Source organism: Trichosurus vulpecula, chromosome 5 (genome assembly GCF_011100635.1).
Source record: "Trichosurus vulpecula isolate mTriVul1 chromosome 5, mTriVul1.pri, whole genome shotgun sequence".
In the NCBI taxonomy this organism is placed as follows: Eukaryota; Metazoa; Chordata; class Mammalia; order Diprotodontia; family Phalangeridae; genus Trichosurus; species Trichosurus vulpecula.
In genome coordinates, this window is record NC_050577.1 from 180,020,628 (window position 1) to 180,034,794 (window position 14,167).

The following is a 14,167-nucleotide window of genomic DNA, read 5'->3' on the forward strand; positions in this document are numbered from 1 at the left end:
AGCCAAGGTTAAGTGACTTACCCAGAGACATACAGCTAATAAATGTCTGAGGCCAGATTTGAATTCAGGTCTCAGGTCACAGTACTATATCAACTGTGTCATCTAGCTGCACCTAATCAGAAAAATGTCATAGACATTCATTTTTATTTCAACAAAGTATAATTTATTGTGTTGTCCCAGTGGGTAAAATGGAGAAATGTAGGTTTTTGGCAGGCAACAGTTAGAAACATTTATGTGTATTTTAGCAACACCTACAGTTATTGATTGGCTTCTGGATAATTGGAAGAAGAGAAAGGTGTTGTGGGATCTTATAGTATTTTATGCTTGGGCCTGTCCTGTTTAACAGTTGTTTAATTCAATCATATGAGTGGAGAATTAGAAGACGCACTTATCACATTTATCAGGGAGATGGAACAATACCTGTTGTGGGAGATGATTGTTACAGCAGTTGCATTAATGAGGCAGAATACAGTTCTTAAGCAGTAGGGTTTGTATCGTGAGAGCAGAGTTTTCTTGTATTTGTGTTCCCAGTGCTTAGGATGGTGCTTGGATCATAGTAAGTACTTAATAAATTCTTTTTGATTGACTGATAGCAGTAAGGTCATAAGTAGTGAGTACAGATTTCCAAAGCCTTCTAATTGCTATGGGAAGACATGTCAGGTGACATTTTCCCCACCCCATCTTTACCCAGGTGAAGGTGGCCTCAGGGAGCTAGAGGTCTAGTCAGGTCTGAGAAGCCACCAAGGAGTAGTTATTATCTCCCTCATATACTCATGGGAAGGCCTCTCCCTACCAGATGCCTTAGGACATGGAGAAAGTTATTTATGAGTTATTTACGAGATTTAACTAGCTGGGATACAACCTAATACCCTAATTAACTATTTCCTTCTACAATCACAGAAATCACAATTTAAAAAAACATGATAGATTAAGAATGTTGTGTTAGAATTAATAAGTTGAAACTTGAAAGGCATAAATACCTAGCACACAGTTCTAGACATATTTAATAAATTTACTCGACATAAGTTCTTGTGGAAAAGATAAATGCAACTTTAGTAGACTACAAAATAACATAAACTAACATTACTGATATGACATTACTGCTGAAAAAGCTGGTGTAATGTGGAGCTGCTATAATAGAAATATAATGACAAAGTAGTGAATGCATTTCCTTGGTTAGATTACTGAAGAATTGTATTTAGTTTTAATGAGGGATATTTGAAAACTCTAAATGTGTCCAGAGTAAATGAAAGGTTTGGAAATCATGTCGTATGAGGATTTGTTGAAGGAACTTGGGATGTTTTGTCTACTAAAGGGAAGACAGAAGAGCTGTAATTCCTATTTTCAAATATTTCATAGGTTGTCATTTGGAAACTATAGAAGATAGAATTTTATGTGATAATAATAACAGTTAAAAGATCTATATACAATTTTAATGTTTGCAAAGAATTTTACAAAAATTATATACATATATATGTATATATATTCATATATGTATGTATGTATATATATATATATATATATATATATTTTCCCTCACAACAACCCTGAGAAATAAGTGCTACTGCTATCCTCATTTTACAGCTAAGGAAACTAAGGCAGAAGAGGCTGAGTGACCCCGGGTCGCAGAGCTAGTAAATGTATGAAGCCTGATTTACTCAGGTCTTTCTGACTTCGAGTTTAGTTCTCTGTTCACTGTGCCACTTTCCTGAAGATTTTGGCAGTGGATAGAGTGCTGGGCCTAGAGTGGGGAAGACCTGAGTTCAAATGCAGCCTCAGACTGTTGCTAGCTATGTGACCCTGGGCAAGTCACTTAGCCCTGTTTGGCTCAATTTCCTCATCTGTAAAATGAGTTGGAGAAGGAAATGGCAAACTAGTCCAACAGCTTTACCAGGAGAACCCCAAATGTAGTCACAAAGAGTTGGGCATGACTAAAATGACTAAACAAATAATGAAGTACTTTAAAAATTTGAGACTACTGTACTGTCTTGAAAAATAGTGAGTTTTGTGTCTCTAGCCATGGAAATATTGCAGTCTTCAATGGTGAAGAGGAATACCTACAAAGATGAGATGATGTTAGATTGGAAAGGATTTCAGAGACTCTAACCTAATTTTCTGAAGTATTATTTCCCTTCAAAGCAGAGATTCTTAACCTGAATTCTATAAACTTGTTTTAAAATATTTTTGATGACTATATTTTGATAATTGGTTGATGATTGATTTGGTTTTCTTTGAGATCCTAAGTAGTTCATTTTATGTATTTAAAAATATAATTAGGACAAGGGGTCCATAGGCTTCACCAGAATGTCAAAGAGGTCTATGAAACAAAAAAAGGCTAAGAACACCTGTTCTAGAGGATCTCTGAGAAGTGATTGTCTACTTGCGTGTCTGCAGTGTAGTCATGACTACACTGAGGACATTGCACCAGGTTATGTACTATTGCTTGAGCAGCTGAAATGTTCTCTCTTCCAATTGAAATGTTTGTAAAGTACTGTCTAGATTTCTTCTGTACCTCTGTCATGTTCTAACTTGTAGTATAAATATTTTTGCATTTTTTAATCTCTACCCCCAAGAGACTTGAGTTTTTCTTTTCTCTATTACACTCAAATGTGTATAAGTATTTTTTATTTGCATATTTCATGTCTAGGATAGACTATAAGCTTCTTGAGAGCAGGGAATGTATTGTTTTAGGTGTTGGTATCTCCAATTCCTTATATGGTTTCTTTGTACATAATAACCACTTTGAAAACAGTTCATTGAATTGTTGAATCCAGTGTGTGGGTCTTTTGGTTTGTTTTGTTTTAAGATTTCCAAAGAAAGAAAACTCACTAACTCTTAAGTCAACTAACTGGGAACAAATCAAAATGGAACTTGCCATATTTCTTGCCACCGCTATCATTCCTCATTTCCTCTGTGGGGATTACTATCCTTCTAGTTACCTAAGTTCATATCCTCTGAGACCTTCTCCCTTTTCTTTCTCTCCCATAGTCAATTATGTGTCAGCGTTGTTGTTTCTAACCTTTACAACATTTCTCCCATCCATCCTTTCTTCTCTATTCAGACAGCTTTTACAACAATGGATTAGTGAGTTTGAATCCCTAGTAGTCTTCCCACTTACAGTATCCACCCTCTACAATCTGTGTTTCACAGAGCTGTGAAAAAAGAAGTCTTCATAAAGTCTGTGTCAGCCTGAGCTTTAGTTTACTCATGCTCATCCGTAAAATGGGAACATTATGCCTCTAAGTTCCTTAAAGGATTGTAGAGAGAATCATTGAAAAAAATGTATGGAAAGTACTTTGAACAACCTTAAAAAGCCTATGTAAATTCAAAGAATTCAGAAATGACAGGACTTTGTTTTCTTCTATCTTGGAAAAGGATACGTTTTGATGGGCATAAGAAAGAAAGGTATTTTCTGGAACAAGAATGACTTATATCATCACCATTCCATGGGAGCAAAGGCAGTTACTAAATTCGAACTTTTTCCTGAAAATCTTTTTCTGACCTATAGGGTGGTCATTACAAAAACTGCAATAAGAGTATTTCTTTTTAAGAGAAAGGCCCTGTTTAGGAAGAGGAATGCAGCAATGAGAGGATTTAGAGTTGAGGACTAGTGGAGCGATCATGATTATAGAAGAGCTAATGTTAAATATTTTTCAAAAAGTAAATTCATTTTAGACATTTTAGATTGCATTTTATGATTTCGAAAACTGAAAGTTATATTTTGAGGGCTGTTCTATATTAGGTCAAGTTCATAATGGGAAAAGAATTCACTTGTGAGTCCCCACAGTCACATTGTTCAGCTGTCTAAACAGCTAAAGAAAGACATGCATTTGCAGTGATATTCAAATAGCAGTGGGTTTTGTGTGTGTGTGTGTGTGTGTGTGTGTGTGCGTGTGCATGTGTCTCTGCATGTGTACATGTGCATGTGTGTGTATGTGGCTAATGCCCAAATAATAATACTATTCTTTCCTAGCAATTTGGATGGATCTATGATTTCCAAAACACACTTAAATAACATTAAGGAATGCAATATACATTTATTTATTTCAAATCACTTATAGATATTCAGAAATGCATAACCATTATTTCCTTTATGTCTTGTTGCAAAGTATTTAGAATCATTACCACAAAATTCTGAAGTTGCCTGAGACTTCAGAGGTCACTCAGCCCCACCTGTACCCTCTAAAATATTGTCCAAAAGTTTTCACACAGTCACTGTTTGATGGTCCCTTTTAACAAGGAGCCCAGTGACCCCCTAAGCAGCCCATATTACTTTTGGACAGCTCTTGTTATTAGGGAGTTATTCTTTTTGTAGTATGTATGCTCTGGCCCACTCTCCCACATCCAGACAGCCTACATCTACCCCTCAGGGTGCTAGGGTACCCAGAAGGACTTGTAGGGTTTTTCTTCTTCACTATCATTGCTTAAGCCATTACTGGTTCTGTCCTCCCGTTGTCAGTTCCATTGAGTCACTTAAAATGGGGTAGGTTTTACAAAAGGGATATTTACTTCAAAGATATAGGAGGAACAAATACACATTTTCCCCCACCTCAAAGACATACTCTCCCTTACACTACCTCAGTCTCTCGGGGAGAGTAGGCTCGCTATCTAGCTCAGTTTCTCCATAGCTCTGTGGTCCCACCAAGTTGCTGTCAAATGAATTCTCACAGGTGTTGCAATAAAAGAATTAGAAGTAAATTATTTTAAAGTGTTGTGACATTGCCCTCTCCCACCAGTTTCTTTTCATTAAAATCTGTGTTTTTAGAAAATGGGGCTGTTTGAAAAAGAAAGTAGTTATTAAAGGCAAGTTGGCTGTTCTGGAGAAGCTGAATTCAAGTTATCATTCCAAAAGTTAATTATTTCTCTGACTGGACAGGTTTCTAAATGTATGCATATACATACATATACATGTGTATATGTGCAGGTACATGCATATGTGTACATATGTGCATGTATACACATATGCATGTATGTGTGTATATGTGTGTGCATGTGTGTATATACACCTATACATACATACCTGTGTACACATACATGCATGCATGCACACATACATGCATGCATATATTCCATCCATACACAATCTGCATCCTATTTAGATAGGCTTCCTAGCATGGACATCACTTTAACTGAGTTCCTTAAAGGAACCATACAACTCTCACCAAAGTGGTAGAAACACGGGTCTGTATTGATTTTGAACAATCCTCGTTACCATCAGAAATAAAGATGCATGCAGAGCTGCACTTGTTTTCCTCTTTCTGGATTAGGATATTGCAGCCTGCCAGCAATTAAAGCCTCCACTTGATCTGCAACAGTGTCTGGCATCTCAGGCAGTGGTAATGGCCAGAAGTGCCATTTTGCCATCTGTGGCTGAATTGGAATTTCTGTACCTCTCAAGATACAGATCTTGCTACAGTAATTTATTCTGCCCCTATCTGCATACAGGTTGGATTACTGAGGTAGGGTGCTTTCCTGGAGCTTCTACCTCAGGGAGGGAGACTTAAGCCTTAATCAGATCCTCCCTCTCTGATTTCCTAGTGAAAACAACTAGCATTTATAATGTATTTTAAGGTTTGCAAAGCTCTTTACACATCATCTCATTTAATCCTCACAAAAACCTAGTAGAGTAGTGTCCTTTTATAGATGAGGGAACTAAGATTGAGAAGTTAAATGTCTTGATCAGGGTCACATTACTAGGAAGTAGATCTGGGAAGATTTGAACCTGGGTCTTTCTGACTTCACATCTAGGCCTCCACTGCCTAATTTCATGCCTAATGCTGGGGAATGTTTAATTCCTATGTGCTCTCTCTCTCTCTCTCTCTGCACCTATATACATATATACACACATACATACATCTATATACATATGTACACATATATTAACATAATACTTTTACATAAGTATACATACATGGTCTCTAAATTTGATCAGTGGCTGAAGGAGGACTCCATAGTTCTTGGGTTAGGAAACCCAATTTCCTTGTCCCTTTTACCTAAATGGAAAGTAATTGTTGCTTAGTAGTGTCTTGGAACTTTCTTTAGGTGCTTGCCCATTTAAGTTTCTACGTCCTCTTTAAAAAGTATGTTAAGAGAGGTTGAGTCTTTCTTGGTCCCTGGTAGCTGTTTATAATGTACTTTTAGGAGCTGGTAAGGCATAGCATTAGTTTACCTGTGAAGGAATGAATGAATGATAAAAGCATTTATTAAGCTCTTAGCTTGTGCCAGGCAGTGTGTACAAATACAACAAAGTAATAGCCTCAGCCCTTAGGAAACTTATCTTCTAAGACAATCAGTCCATGGAAGAAACCCTTTTCCCATTTGACAGGTTAATTTAAAGTATTGTAAACTTTTGCAGATAATGAGATTACCCATGTCCTTTCTTGCATATATAACAGAGCTGAATCTTATTTTTTGTCAGTCCTGGCTTTATGAAATTATATACTGTGCAAGTTGAATAAAATTCAAGTTAGTGGAGGGAAAGAAGGAGTTCATAAATCTAAATGAGGCCACACTTCTTTACAGATCAGCTCAATAATCCCACAGCAAAACAAAGGAACTTTCCTAACCCTCTAACAAAAGTGTAATTTGAAAATCAGATAGCCATGCTGTGTTGATAGCTTGGCAAACACAGATTTAGGCAGAGCAGCAATTTTTTTGGAGGGGGGAAGGCAGGGCAATTGGGGTTAAGTGACTTGCCCAAGGTCACATAGCTAGTAAGCAGAGCAGCAATTTTAAGTGGATAGATAGCTACAAAACCCAAGATGCCAGCCTAGCAGGGTTTCTTTTTTTTTTGGTAGTAGGTACACTGTTTATGTGATCTAGCTGTTCATAGGATTGTAAAATCATGGATGTATAGATGGAAGAAACCTCACAGAACATCTAGGTCCATGTCCTCATTTTATAGATGAGAAAGCCTAGGCACCGGGAGCTTACATGACTTGTCTACAGTCACACAGGAATTAAATTGTTTATTGTTCATTATTGGATGAGCAATAAATTGGTAAACATATATTAACTTCTACATATAAGGCCTTGTACTAGGCACTTGATGTACATCCTAGTGATTTGCCATTCACTTTACTTCCTTATATTTTGCAGAATTTTTTCATATAAATGGAGATGTCTTTGGAATGTTCAGTACATATAGTATATTCAGTAGAGTACATACGATCTATGTATATACAGTACACAATATGTATATTAGTACATTTCATTATATATAGTTGTAGATTTTTGTGACACTTTGTATGTTCCTCTACATCATAGAGATCTCCCTCCTTTTCCATTATAATATGGAGGAATCAGAGAAAGGAACGGTGGATGAGTCAGGAGCCCAACTGGATAAGAATCTTCATTGACCTTCATGAGAAATTTATAAGCACCTGCTGTACTCTTATGATTTTGGTATAAACCAGAAACATAGCCTGCTTGTCAAATCTTGGATGTCTTTGCTGTTGTCATCCCATGCAAGTCACCTAATAATACCCCTTTCCCTGGAAAGATCATTTGTCTTTTAAACCCAGTTTGTTCACAGATTTATAGAAGGATGCATGTGCTATATTTGTAAATTGTGCATTTGCCAGTAGTTAGAAGGAAGTCGGATGTTTGAGGAGCCCAACCCTCTTTTGAAGCATCAATTATTATTGACTTTTAGAAAACTAGTGCTCGACTTATTGTGAACTCCAAAGTTTTAAATCCTGGAGAATAATTAAACTTGCACAATTTCTTTATTTCAATTCCTTCCCCCATATACCCAAATAGATTTTGCTTCATGCTTTTTACTCCTTTCTATTTCTATCTTTATGTTGGCGCATGCTTATGAGTAAGTTGACTTGAAAAGCGAAAAATACCTTTGCCTTTAAGAAAGTCTCCATTAAGACAGGGAAATATTTTGAAAACTTCCAGCTAGTTTTATATTTCCTTTTGAGATGGTGTCTGTTAATTATTCCAGTTCAGTGTCTGTGTTTAGAAAGAAAAGAAATTATAGTTTTGATATCCAGACCATTTCCAATAAGTAATAGTAGCATGCTTTTGCTAAAATACAATATGGACTCTGCCATGGCCATGTCAGTTTGGGGTAAGAAGGATGACATGGAGGAAGTAAATGAATATTGATAAAAAAGAGAAGCAAATGGAATAAAGAAGGTTGAGGGGGGAGGAAGATGCTGCTGCTATCCTTGTAGTTGGCAATATTACCCATAGTCAAAGCTTTCTAAGTAAGAGCACTGTCTTTTTAAAAGCAATAGGGGGTTGGAGTTGAGGGAGTGCTCACAGCAGTAAGTATAACACAGCTGTGCTCTGTTTATGCTTAGGCTACAATAAAAACGCTATAAAATGTGAGATGTCATAGCTCCACTTTGCTTTATTTATACTATTTCCTCTGAGCTCTGTCACACTGCACATTCATCTGCTAAGTTGCAGCAAGAATGGAGATTAAAATATCACAGCTCAAAATAGGAGTCAAGCGGAAGGAGATTCATCATAGCCCTATTAAAAAATATGTAAATATGGGAATGAAGTCATTTTAAAGCTATAAGGCTCTCTCTCCCCCTCAGTGAGTTGGGGAAAGATCCTTGGAGTGAGTGATGTGCTATGCAAATGACAGATATATGGGACACTTTCCCCATTTTTCCACCCATCAAGATATTTGTTAAGATTAAAAATATTATTTGAATTGCAAATTACATATATGTTTTACCATAATCATTGCCTAAACTCAATAACGATAGGAAATACGATGTTAGGCTGAAGAAAATTTGGAAAGGAAATGTTGTGTATTGTTCAATTTGTTAGAAAGAGTAATATGGGTATTTGAGATCCCACAAGTTTTCTGAAATATTACTTAAACTTGGCAAATCTTCAATGAGTATTCTGTATTTACAAATGGGGAAACTGAGGCATAGTTATGTCAGCTAGCTTGCTTGTATCAAATATCCTGTGTCAGAGCTGAAATTAGAAGCTAGGAGTCCTGTGTCAAACTCCAGGCAGTAATGATAATGGTAATAGTAAGCAGAATTTATATACCTACTATGTGCCAGGTGCTATGTTAAGCATTTTACAAGTATTATCTTTTTAGGTCCTCACAACAAACCTGAGACACAGCTGCAATTGTGATCCCCATTTTTACAGATGAGGAAATGAAGACAAACAGAACTTAAGAGACTTCCCCAAAATCACACAGCTGCTAAGTATCTGAGATCACATTGGAACTTGGGTCTTCTGAACCCCAGGCCCAATACTGTCTTCACTGTACTACCTAGCTGCCCCTATTCCTTGTTACAAACGTAAGTCTGACAACTTTTTCTCCAACTAATCTGCTTTTTATATGATTTGATTAGGAAATAATATGTGCTCTGTTTATTGAGTAGGAGCCAATTTTGATTTACAAAGGGCAGATATTTTAGATGGAAGTCTAGAACATTCTAGAGACATTAAAAATCTCTTTAGGATGCTGCTAACCTAGAGTACTGGATTAGGAGACCAGAAACTTGATGATCTGTAAGGTCCTTTCTGGACCTAAACTTCCATTTTCTGTTCAGGTAGTCAACCTTCTCTTGATGTGTTTTTTATAACCACCTTGCTCTTTTTAATTAATAAAGAATACTTAAAAACTCAAAATTGTTAGATTCACAAATGGTTAACTTGGACTTTTCTAGCACAAAACAGTTAACTGCTCTTTCCTAGACTTACCAATAGTTTCAAAATATTTTTGTGTAATAATGATTCCACCTTTGACCCAAGGTTATTTTCTTTACAAATCACATAACTTACTATGCTTCAGATCTTGAATCAGTAATGCTGATTACTAGGTTGTGTCTGCACCACTTAGAATCATACAATTTTATAGTGGGAAAGAACTTAAAAATCTTTCAGCTGAACCCTCTCATTTTAAAGAGGAAGAAGTTAGGGTCCAGCAAGGTTAAGGAAATTGGCCACGGTTACCAAAGGAGCTGGCAGCAGAGCTGAAGCTGGAACTGAGGTTTCCTATCTCCCAGTCCTGGGTACTTTTCACTACCCACACCAGTCTTTGTGAAGCTAAATGATACAGTGCCTTGATTGTATAAGGGGAAACAAAACAATTGTATGCTTTAATTAATTGGTGGAGTTTTCTCATGATCTCAGCTACATTGAATTTGATATTTTAGATCATCTATCTTATTTTGGCAGGCATAGGGAAAGGATGCTGGAGAATATGCCTTTGGCTGCCAGGAAAGTGGAAGTGATCAGTTTTTGACTGGCTCTGATGAAATTGATGTCTTGTATTCTTCATAATTTATCTTGTGAGGCAACAGTTTTCAAGGGATAAGGAAGAGATTGAAGTAATTTGGTTTGGGGGAAGCAGAGAACAAAAGAAATATTTTGAAGTGCAATAGTGGCTCTCCTGAAAGAATATGAGATTTTAAAAGCTTAATCTTTTTTCAGGGAGGTGATTAGCATGAAAGTTTTAAAGAGAAAGAAAGGCAATATCTATGTAGGTACCGTTGTGCATTATCAGAGCAAAAACTTGGCCTAGAGGCTTATCTTATCTTTTATTAGTGGCATAAGTTTGGGATGTCTTATTTGAAGATATTAAATTGCTATGAAAAACTATTAAATATTTTATTGAGTGCCTATAAAAATAATGAATCAAACTTTATGTTTGTTAAAAAGCATCACCCCTTTTATGGGGCACTTCAGTCTGACAAACTTGAAAGTTTGAGATAATAACAGAACTCCATTTCTCCCATTTTTTTTGCCTTTTCTTTATTAAGTGACATAAACTATGCTTTTTTCGCTATAGATGATTGTCGTTGACAATAAAAAGTCACTAATATAAGTGGTTAAAAGTTGTTAGTTTTACATTATGTATTTAAATATTTTTGTCACATGCTTAAGGAAGTATTTTAAAATACATAAAAATATTTACATTTAGAGTTTCAATAATATTGTACTCATGTAATGCAGTATATTTATTCAGTTGCATGTATAAAATATGGGATATGTATAAACATAGGGTAGGGACTGGATGATTTTTTTGCTATGGGGAGCTTCTGGATGAAAAAACATTCTGTCCTAATATCGATTGACACTTGATTGTCCAATTACAGCTCTTAGATAGGGTTGCTAAGAGTACTGGGAAGTTAAATGAATTGCCCAGGATCACACAGCCAGTTTGTGTCAGAAGAGAGAGACTTGAATCCAGGTCTTCCTGATTCTCTATCTACTATATCACTCTCATCTGTATAAAGTATGTGCATGTTAATTTGGGGAAAAATTATCTCAGTTGCAAAATGGATCATGAAAGGGAATGATGAAAATTATATTTAGGTTTTGGAGTTCAGGAGCCATGATGGCTGTGTTGAATTCCCTGCCATCTAGTGTCAACATACAAAATAACCTGAAGACCAGGGCAAATAAGATGGGCTCATAATCAGAAGGCAATACTATGCAGAGAGAAAGGAGAGTGCATGTCAGAGAATCCTTGGAAAGAATGTTTTCCAGACCCTCACCATCTTTACTTCAAATATACTTACTCTGTTAGAGACTTTGTGACCGAGAGTTCATTTATTTGGCAATGAATACAAGGAGAATATATGGGCCTGCTGTCCCATTCTACACTGGTTAAAAGACGGCCAGAGGGCACTACACTCAGATTTTCAGTAGCCTCTTTACCAACCTATGGGGGATCGAGAGTTGGATTGAACAAGTAGCTTATTGTTTGCCCCCTACGTGCTGCCTCCTCTTAACGTCTCTCATTCATAATGAATCAATACAAAAACTATGGCAAAGTGGGAAGGGACCTCAGAAGTTATATAGTCCCGTGCTCAAGAGGAATGCCCACTATTACATATCAGGCATGTTATCATCCAGCCATTGTACATGTGAATGGTTCTGTTATGAAAATTTTCCAAATATTAAGTTTAAATGTAGCTTTTTTGTAACTTCAACTCTCAGGTCTGCCCTATACTCCCAACCATAAATCCAGTACCTCCTCCCATTGGGGCCCTTTATATATTGAAATTGCAAGGTTTATTTTATTTTATTTTATTTCATAGTATTTATTTATTTATTTTATATTGTTTTAACCAGTGTATGTGCTGCTTTCCTGGTTCTGCTTACTCTACTTTGCATCAGCTAATGTGTTTTCCCATTCTTCTGTGAATCCTTCATTTTCATTTTTCCCGTTACATTCATATACTTTGTTTAGCCATTTCCCATTTGATGGTCACCTACTTTGTTTCTAGCTCTTTGCTGTCACAAAAGAGCTGCTATGAATATTTTGTGTTTATTGGGGATGCTTTTTTCTGTTTTATCTACATGATTTATATGCCTAGCAGTCAGATCTCAGGCTCAAATCATGAAAATTGTGTATTCCTTGGAATTCTTTGTCTCCTTTCTGCCACTCTGCCACTATTATGGCAGACTCAGAAGGGAGGGGCACACAGAACTAAGGGCCATTTTGTATTTTTCTTTATTTTGTGGATTGTCATGCCTATTGAATTCACCAGTAAGTGACCAGACTGTTGGTGATGAGTCTTTCTATATTTATTTAGGCTGGTACTCAGAAAGCAGATTCTCTTTGTTGCCAGGGCCATTCTTGAAACCTTTCCATCATGGGAGAAACTGCCCAAGGTTTTGTTCCCTTAGCATAGTATTTATTAACTCACAGTTGCCACTATCAACATAAAGCTAGGACTTTGTGGATGACATTAGCACTATGTATAATTTAATGAAATATATTTCACTGTTATGAAATATGAATCACAAATATTAATTGGTCAGATATGAAATTTGTCATTCAAATGACTTCATAAGAACTGACATAAGTACTTAAACTGATAACATAGGTTCTGGAGAAGGGATGCTATGTCAAATTGGTTTTTAATTCAATGACAATTTCTAATGATTAATAATTCCAATCTGCATACTTTAGAGAATCTTCATTTGTTTACTTTTTCAAGAAAATTTTAGTATGTAGTCAAATTTTGCAAATGTTTGATTTAAATTGATTTCTCTGCTGGCAAATTTAATGCCTGAGAAAGTTGAAAATATTTTTTAGGTTACTGCTCTGTCCCTGGTTTTCTTCCTACCTATCTGATTATTCCTTTTCTGTCTCCTTTGTTGAATTCTCCTCAAAATCATGCCCTCTAAATCCAGGTGCCCCTCAGCGTGCTGTCCTAGGCCCTCTTCTCTTCTCCCTTTATACTGCTTTACTTGGAGATCTCAACTGCTCCCATGGATTTAATTACCATCTCTATGCTGATGAATCTTAAAGCTGTCTATCTTTCCTCAGTCTCTCTGTTGTCCTCCAATCTTGCACCCCCAACTGCCTTTCAGACATCTTGAACTGGATATACAGTAGATATTTTAAGCCCCGTAGTTCAAAATGGACTTAATTGTCTTTCCTGCAAACCCTACCTCCCTACCTTCTCTATTGCTATAGAAGACAACACCATCTATCCAATTCCTTGGGCTAGCAAACTAGGAGTCATTTTGAATTCTTTATTATCTTTCACTTTCCATATCCAAGCTATTTTCAAGGTCTGTTGATTTCATCCTTGCAACATCTCTCAAATATTCCCCTTTTCCTCCTCCGACACGGCCACCACTCTGGTGCATACTCTCATTACTGCATGCCTTAATTATTGCAATAGCCTGTTGGTGGGTTTGTGTGCCTCACGTTTTTCCCTGTTCCAATCCATCTTCCATTAAGTCACTAAAGTGATTTTTCTAAAACGTAAGTCAGATCATGTCAAACCTTTCCCCACCTAATAATCTCCAGTGGCTTCCCGTTGCCTTCAGGATCAAATACAAAATGCTTTCTTTGACACTCAAAGTCCTTCACAACCCAGGCCCCTCCTACCTTTCCAGTTTTCTTACACCTTACTCTCCACCCAGTATTCTTTGATCTAGTGCCCTTGGCCTTCTGGCTTTTGCAGGAGCAAGACACTGTATCTCTTGGCTCCAGCCATTCTCCCTAGTTATTCCCCATTCCTGGAATGCTCTTCCTCCTCTGCTCTGTCCACTGGCCTCCCTGGCTTCCTTTAAGTACCAACAAAATCCCACCTTAGGAAGTCTTCCCCAGTCCCTCTTAATTCCAGTGTCTTCCCTCATTAATGATTTCCTTTCTATCTTATATATAGCTTACTTTGTATGTATAGGCATAGCTTTTCTTATTGCAATAAAG